Genomic DNA, 8,564 nt, shown 5'->3' with positions numbered 1-8,564 from the left:
GGGCTTGTCCTTTTTTTTTTAGGCAGTAACAGGAAGTATTTCTACCATGGAGCCAGTTATATGTTGCCTTCCAGCTGTGGGTTGGCCAGCAGTGTGAAAGATTTGCAAGAAAGAAAGAACGACTCCTCTCCAGTATGTGTGATCTATATAGAACATTTTTGCTAAATATATATGCATAATTGAGGAGATGAGGATGAATTAGGACACAGAAATTGGGGATAGAGTTTAATTAGACCTGAAAGGATATCTAAATCAATGTCATGTGAAAAGTGCCACTCCCTCCAAATGTCCAGTGGCTCTGTTGACATCTCAGCGTGGGCCGAGATGAAACAGAAGTCAGCAGGAAATTTTTTCTCATCCCATTTACACACATCTAATTTTAGACTTCCAAGAAGTCTTGTCTTCTGAAAATTTCTCCTTAAAACTCAACTGCATATGCATCCTTTTTTTGAGTGCTTTCTCTCAATGTTTTTAACCTTTTGTTGTGGACTATAAATAAAGACTATCATTTACTGATGTAAATGTTACTGATGCACACTGATATAGAAAACCATAACAAAACCCTTTTCCTCCAAACATTCCAGGTAATGTCTATATTTGGCCACAAGGTGGGACATTGAATCACATTTCTGTCAAGTCCCTTCCCTGACAATACTTGTGCGAGTATTTGTTGTTGAACAGAAATCTATAAGAACACTGATTTGTAGTAAGGACACACCTGTGTCTTGAGGCAACAAATATCTATAAACAAACTAAACACAGTTGATGAAATACAAGATCTGATCATGTCTTCAAGCTGAGGTCAAGGTCTTCTTAGAATAAGAAAGTCATGTAGTCTCACTGTGGTGGCCAATAATTAACGCGTTATGCAAGAGGAATGTCCAAATAGCCGAAAGTAGCTGCAAGAGAAGGCCATGGCTGCATTCAGTGTCAGGTTATGTGTGATTGGTTGGAGATGCTAAACTGTTGCTTCTTGTAAGCTCTGCAATGTCCTCTGACAATAATGATGTAATTTGAAAAGAGCCTTGCATAAACAGAGCTTAACCCTTTTAAACCTGAAAAAAACGGTTTAATTTCTTTAAGAAATATGGGCAGAAAATGATGAGCAACTTTACAAAACATGGCAATAGGAAAAGAAAAGTACCTGCAAATGAGAAAACAAAAACACACAAGAAAATGACCTGAAAAAAATGCTGAAAATTAAATAGATAGATTTAGTTACAGTTCGAAATTTTCTGGATATTATTTTTTCTGTTTTTTTGTTTCCCCTTTTTGTTAAACGTATTATTTATTTTGTCACATTTTACCAAGTTCTTGCAGTTTTTTGTGGCATTTCTTGCCATGTTGCTCATTGCCTTTTTTTTCTTCTTTTTCTTGTGATTTTGAAAGAAATCAAATCAAATTGCTGAGGTTCCAATTTTAAGAAACAAGAAGACTGATGTCAGTCTAGATTCCAAAGAGTTAAAGACTCATTTCCTGATTTAAATATGAACAAAAGCCTGATTGCCAAAAATCAGAAACATCATGCTTTCAGTCTGAAAGTGATTGACAGGTCTTCATATTATGACAAGACAACAAAAATATCTGTCTGTAAACTGCATATCAGTATGACTATACACTGTTTACAGTGTAATGTGAACTGGAGTAAAATAGGCCTATATTGTCAAAAAATACTAATAGCTGAGAAACGCATAAAACACTGATGGCATTACTTCAATCCTGTACAGCACCTCAAATCAAGGCAGTAATTATAAAATGTATTGGGGGGGCCACATATCCCTAAATATTGAAATATGACAAAAATTTAGGTGGCGTTCCCCTTTAACCCTTTGAAACCTGGAAAAACATCAGGTTTCTTTCACCTACATTTAAACCCTTGAAACCTGAGCAAATTGATCTGATTTCTTTTGAAAACATAGTCAAAAAGCCAATAAGCAACTTGGTTGGAATTAGGAAAACAAATGACGAGAAAATGACCTGAAAATTAGTTTTAAAAGAGAGAGATTAAGAAATTATTGGAAGTTAATAAAACTAATAAAATACAAAAAATGTCCAGAAAACAATTTCATAATAATAATATCGAGTATTGAATATTAAGTATTGTAACAATTTCATCTATATTTTTTATTTATTTATTTATTTATTTATTACCTTTTTTATTTCCCTTTTTGTACATTTCAGTTAATTTTCTTGTAACTCATAACTTCCTCCTGTGTCAACTTCCTCATGCCAATTTGTTCAGGTTTCAAAGGGTTAAGTACCAATCATTTATGTTGCACTGCATGTGCATTTTATGTACAACATATTGCTTTAATTTTTTACATTGTATTCATATAGAATACACCTGTGCTTGGTTATGACAACTAATATAATATAGTAAGAAATTAATTTTCAAATTTTGATATTCCTTCAGATTTGGACCCCCTCAGTGTTGGCTCCATGTTTCCAACATCCCCTCAAATGTGCTTTTTATAATGGCCTCATCTGTTAGATTTCAGCAGATATTTATTTTCTTTTTCCAAACCCAAATGTACCAGTTTTCTCAAGGTCAGAGAGTGATTCAGGCTCATAAACATGAAACAAAGTATAGTTTATTAGACATGCTGATCGCTGTGAGTAAGCCTGGGAATGGCACAGAGAGCTTGGGGTTTGGTTGTTAACACTGTACAGTGTTAGTCTTGTTTTAGGTCTCTTTATTGCTGCCTTCATCTCAGATGTTTTTATACAATTTAAACAGAATAAGTTCAAATGAATAATGATATGAAAACAAAATGTCAAATAAGTCTGAGGTCTGCTGATCCCACACAAATTTGTAATGTGTTGTAATGCTGCAGAAAAGTGTTAAGCTGATAGTCACCAGTTGCAACAGAGAAAAATGTGTATTGACATGCAAAAAGGATGTTTATCTTTAATATGTTTTCCTGCACAGGCGTAATTATGTTAATTAAAATTATGATAATTAATTGTAACACTAATATACTGAAAAGCCTCATTTGATTTTTTTGTGAAATAATGGGGTTGAATTTATGATAAACCTTTTGAGGCATAACCATTTATTTTTTGCACAGGGATACTAACTGATGTGATTAATGCTGTTACATCTCGAATACCATCTTCTCTTTTGAACTGGGATGTATGTATTTTATTACCATATAGGGGCTGTTGTCTCGTCACAATGGCTCTAATGGCCTATTTCCACTCAAATAATAGCACATGAATTTCATTCACACATCTGCCACACCGCTGCTTAGAGCAGGAAGAGGTCTGCGTTGACCCAGAATGACTAATTAAAATGGACATTGGTATGCATGAATACAATATGACATACAGTAGCGTGACAGATGGAATGAAAATGAGAGCCACGCTGGATCACTAAACATCAGCTCATCAAGCCTGTGAATAATCAAGGCATGTGTCCATAAAATACAATAGACTTCACAATGGCTTCAACTTGTTAGTATGTAAGAAACAGTACTAACTCTGGCCTTTGTGTAAATACAAAAGGAGTCAAATCAGTCTGAACTCCTTCCTGCCATTCTGGTTTCACCACGTCTCTTTTTCCCAGGAATCCACTGCATATCAGTTATTGTTCAGCTCTTCCTCTGTTCCTGTTCCCGTCTTTCCTTGTAAAGGTGTCCGTCCACAGTAATGTAGAGCATCTGTTTCTTGTGTCCCGGAAATCCCGAGTTTCTCCCCCATTCACTGTCTTGGAACATGCTCCAATTAACAGAGGAAAACAAAGGCCATTATTTCGATGACTGCTCACTCATGGGCCAGTATACTTTATTATATCATGTCAAGACATGGAAGACTACACTTCTTTAAAACCTACAGGGCTGTGGTAATCTTAATTACAGTACAATTTACACTTGTAAAGTAATTGTTTAAACCTGACTTTGTGTTATCACAATTTTAATATAAAATGCCATGTGTTTGATGCCATTTTTACATTTTTTTTTACTTTTCATAATTTATTCTTAAAAAAAATAAGCCTACATTTCAACCCCTGAGCATATTTTCAGAGAGGTCAGAGATTTTTAAATCTTAAGTTGTTGTTACTGCATTTTTTAAAAATGAAACAAACTAGCCCACATAAACCTCCAGGCTACATAAAGTCATATGGTAACCACAATGAGCTGATATGAAGTCTTGGAAGATCAGCCAAATTTGCACATTTCCATAATTTATGACAATATAATAATTCTAAAAATGTTTTCCTTTTTCTTAAAGAAATGTGTAAACATGTACAAATTTAGACTGCATTTTTTTAATGATATTTTTAGACCACAAAAGGGTGTCCAAATCCACCCAACAGACTATCCTAATCGTCCTGGAGAAGCTGAATTTTGGGAAAAGGCACTCCTTGAACATTTTATAAAATTGTGCCCTTCACGTTTGGGTGTTACTCTAAAACATTTATATTTTTTTTTTTTAGCAGACACCTGTATCTTTTTAGGCTTCAAATTATTTTCTTATCTGTTCACGTTGTCTGTAAGTAATATAAGGTTTTTTTCATGTTGATTCAAAAATGTTCCATATGACCCCACTCTCCCCTATATTGTAGGAAGCAAGGACATAGATCTTATTTCAACATTTGGGAGGGACTCCCAAATGTTGAAATGGGGGTCTTCTGCATTTTTAAATGATTAATTCTCTGCATTTTTAATTTTTATGAACCAAATTGTGCCTTTTCTCCACAGCTTTATGCTCAACAACTTTATGCTGTACATGTTTATAATTTTGTCAAAATAAAAGTCCTTTGCACCCTTCATGTTTTTATTAGGGGGAAAATGCATGTGCTCTTAACATTGAGGGGGACATGTCTCCTGCGCCCTCCACAAAATCTATGCCTATGGCCTATGCATAGAAGACAGTGTGATTCTGAGTACAGGCTTACATTTTTATATCTGAAAACACACATGTTGGACCACTTTTTTGGGGGACTGTTTATCCCAGATCTGTTGATAACACATATTTTAAACTGTACAATCCACACACAAACAATTTCAGACACACACGCACACTGACTCACATGCACACAGCTGCAAACTTAAGCGATGAATGTACTCAGCTCAGACACTGTGCCATTTTCTAAATCAAATGCATGTGAAGTGCTGGAAGGCTTTGGTGTTAAAGGGATCAGAGCATTGTGTGCTGACATGATTAAAATCTGTATTATTCAAATGTGTCAGGGAAAAAAAAAATCAATGACAGAGAGTCCAACTCCTGTGCCTTATGGGTGTACTGAGCTTTCTGTGGACTGATGGAAAAATAATAATTAAAAACAAAAAGCACCATCTTAATTTGTTTTCCATCAGTCTCTAGAGAGATCATCTTTGCTGTGTCTTTGGTATCTCATTATACTTTCTAATCAAGACTCTTTAAAAATCCCTTTAAAGGAGACAGACTGTTTGCCCTTCCCCCAGCATGCTGCTGCATTGCAGCCATTGACTGCGACTTAGTATGTCACAAATGACCAAGGTAGGCTGACATTTTGATTGTGCAATGTGAAAAAGCCTGACCGGAAAAAGGCTTTTGGATGTGACGCTGCCCTGATCCGTCTCATCGCTCATTCCCTCTAATGAAGATTGTCCAATACAATTAAATACCCAGGTATCCTGTGGCTCGGGTGACAAATTTATCAAACCATTATTTTCCTCTCTCTCACCATGTTTGTTCATTCAGCCAGGCGTGTTTTTTTCACTCAGTCCAGTCAGTCGTTCCTGTGACTGCAGCATCGAAAATGACACAGAATTAAGCAGGGAGGAAAATCAATGAGCACAAGGGATTGTGAACAAGCAAATGAACCTGTTTTAAATGACAAATTTCTTGATGAAAGGATGTTTTCTTCGACATATTTAATTCAAACATGCATTTGTGCCTTAATTACTGTATCCAATTAGCTCAACTTTATGTTCGTTGTGCTTGGGGAAAAGGTGCAGTACCATGTATTGAAAAACACTCCATCTACTAAACATAAACACATCTTTTATAAAAAAAAAAAACAACCCCAAAACAACACAGTGCACTTGTGATTATAAGTGACCCTTTGTGTTTTATCCATCCAGAAATTAAACACAGAAATCTCATTACCTTCATTGTACCCTCTCAGAAAATGCAAATCTCTCGAAAACAATTCATTACAAAAGCTATCATTTGTGATATTTTAAACACTGGATCTACAGCATTACATCAGTCCACTTCAGCGATATAGTTTCATACTGTTACTTTGTTTTAATCACACTGTGTTGTAAATGTTTGTTGCTGAGTTTAATGATAAAAGTGCACCCCATTTCCTCTTGCAGATTGTATGCTTGCTTAATGATGAGGAAAGAAAGGCAGATGGTAGTTGTTGTCCAACTGGAGTCACTTTATTGGATGATCGGATGCCTTGTAAATAGATTCTCTAGCTTAATTTGGTCCTTGACTGGCAGCCATCCACATTTTGAGTCTACAATCTTAACATAACAGTCAAGAACATATAATTGACATTAATAAATAAAGAGTCTGATGTGCTTCTTTAAAGACAGATAAATGGACTCCTCAGAACAGGTGCAAGAGATCCATACATTCATATTTAGGTATGTGAAATAAAATGACTTTGCAGTTTGCACCCTATTTTCTGTATATGCCAACACTTGCCCTGTAATAGAGCTCTTGTCTTGTTTTTTTCAACCTGTTCCAATGTGTATTTATTCATTGCTATCACCTTTTGTTCTTACTGTTATTGCATGTTGATTTTTCTTTCTTTGTATCTTTTTTTTTTGCATTTGTTGTTGAATGACACTGCTTTGATGTGTCTGTTTTTGGCATCCTGTAATCCAATCTTTGCTTGTAGAACAATCACACTGACCTGAACTGTTATAGCCAACCAACTTAAGCACCATCAAGTCTTTAAATGGAGACATAATTTATTTAATTTGTCAGTAAGTTTTATTTTCAGAAATTACACTACACACTCCTATGTGCTCTGTCATTGTCAGTAAGACTATTGTTACAGCCTCCTTTGGTTATCAATCACAAAACAAACTATGAAGATGTGTGCAGTTATGCAACAGACAGCACTTTGTGCTTAAACTCAGAGAGTGTTATGTGAATAGAGGTTATTATTATTAGTGTTATTTCTATTATTATTATTATTATTATTTTATTTTGGTGGGACAAATGCCCCTTTTAAATATTGAGCGAGACGTCTCACCTGCATCTCCTGAAATCTTCACACACACCCCAGGTCATATTTAAGAGTCAGTTTAAAGTACTATAAATAAACCCTGAAAATGTGTAGCAATTTTAAAAAATAGTTGGATTTCACTGTCATACATTATTGATGTGATGGAAATTGAAAGCATTGGAACGGGGGCATGGAGGGGGGGGGGTGGGGGCAAGAAAAGCCTGAAATGAAAAGTTTGGTTTTCTTTGCAATTTATTTTTTTTTTTTTACATTTCTAAATGATAGGTAGGGTTACTAAATTAAAATGGCAGACTAAGCTGGTCAAAGAACTGCACTTTTAATTTAACAAAAAAATATTGAAAAACTCTCTGAGTCTCCTCTCAACCCTCAAAGACACAAAATGGTTTAGTCAGCCGTTCTCTGCACTTGGATTTATCTATAAATGTAGCTGGAGATGAGTGAGTGACTGACACTGCCATGTCTTTCCAAAAAATAAAACAAACAATGTAACAATAGGGGGGGTGGGGGGTGCATATGTAGCCTGTAGGACCCAGAATTTGGTGCTACACCCCTGCTACACCAACTTGTGCACCTGTTTGAGAAAGAATGATGAGCATTGTAACACAATAACACTCATCAAAATCGTTTTGAAATCGCCTGCATCATCATTTACTTTAAGGTGTCATTTTTTTTCTTTTTTTTTGGGGGGGGGGGGTAATTTTACATTTAGAGGGCAACAGCTACACATATTAGCAGTGCATCCGCTGCTGTTTATGCACGAGCTGGCTGCAGTTTTTTTGGGCGAACAAAAGTTTGCATTGTAGAAGCTTTGAGCTGACGTCACTTCTGTCGAGTTGCTCGTGGAGTGAAGCGGAGGAGAGTCTCTTCAATCTGCGACCAGAGACCAACACATCCAGTCACACTCCCAGCCCGGACTCAATTACACTGACCAAATTCTCCATTCATCTCTCTCAACATCCTACAAACTGCGCAAAACTGGAAAGTAAATTAAAACAGTGTTATTCCATTTCGTCTTGTTTTGGGAGGAATACACCGGTTTTCAACGACAAGGTGAGTTCGTGTGTGTTTTTCTAGGTGTTAGTCACCAGCGTACGTTCAGTAATGTTGTATTTCACAGATTCCTGTCGCCCGGGCTAACAGCTAAGCTAACGCTCCTCTGGCTAAACCAGTAGCATCCCTTCCTACACTTGCCTCACTGAATCCGTGAGTTCAACACGGCAAAAAAAAAGTTCACGTGGAAGTATAAACAGCTTTTTCGTTTGTTTCTGGTCTAAACTTTGTTCATAAAATAAGTGTTGTCATGTTGAACTCGTAACTTGGTCACGAAAGAAGAATGTTCGGACGCAGAGTTGAGAAACTAACGTTAACATGT

At 36.1% G+C, this 8,564-nt stretch overlaps 1 protein-coding gene across 6 annotated transcripts in view; it reads left to right on the top strand.

The window, feature by feature from the left end:
* The first annotated feature begins 7,884 nt into the window (after positions 1-7,884).
* Positions 7,885-8,564, top strand: part of LOC121948856 (bromodomain adjacent to zinc finger domain protein 2B-like) — a 65,770-nt gene continuing 65,090 nt past the window's right edge. For all 6 annotated transcript variants that reach the window (XM_042494364.1, XM_042494368.1, XM_042494367.1 and 3 more), the window contains exon 1: positions 7,885-8,242. The gene's annotated coding sequence lies outside the window, so the exon portion shown is untranslated. The remainder of the gene's footprint in view (positions 8,243-8,564) is intronic.

This window comes from Plectropomus leopardus, chromosome 10 (assembly GCF_008729295.1).
Source record: "Plectropomus leopardus isolate mb chromosome 10, YSFRI_Pleo_2.0, whole genome shotgun sequence".
Classification (NCBI taxonomy): Eukaryota; Metazoa; Chordata; class Actinopteri; order Perciformes; family Serranidae; genus Plectropomus; species Plectropomus leopardus.
The sequence above is the reverse complement of the archived record's forward strand: the minus strand, read 5'-3'. Positions and strand labels throughout refer to the sequence as shown.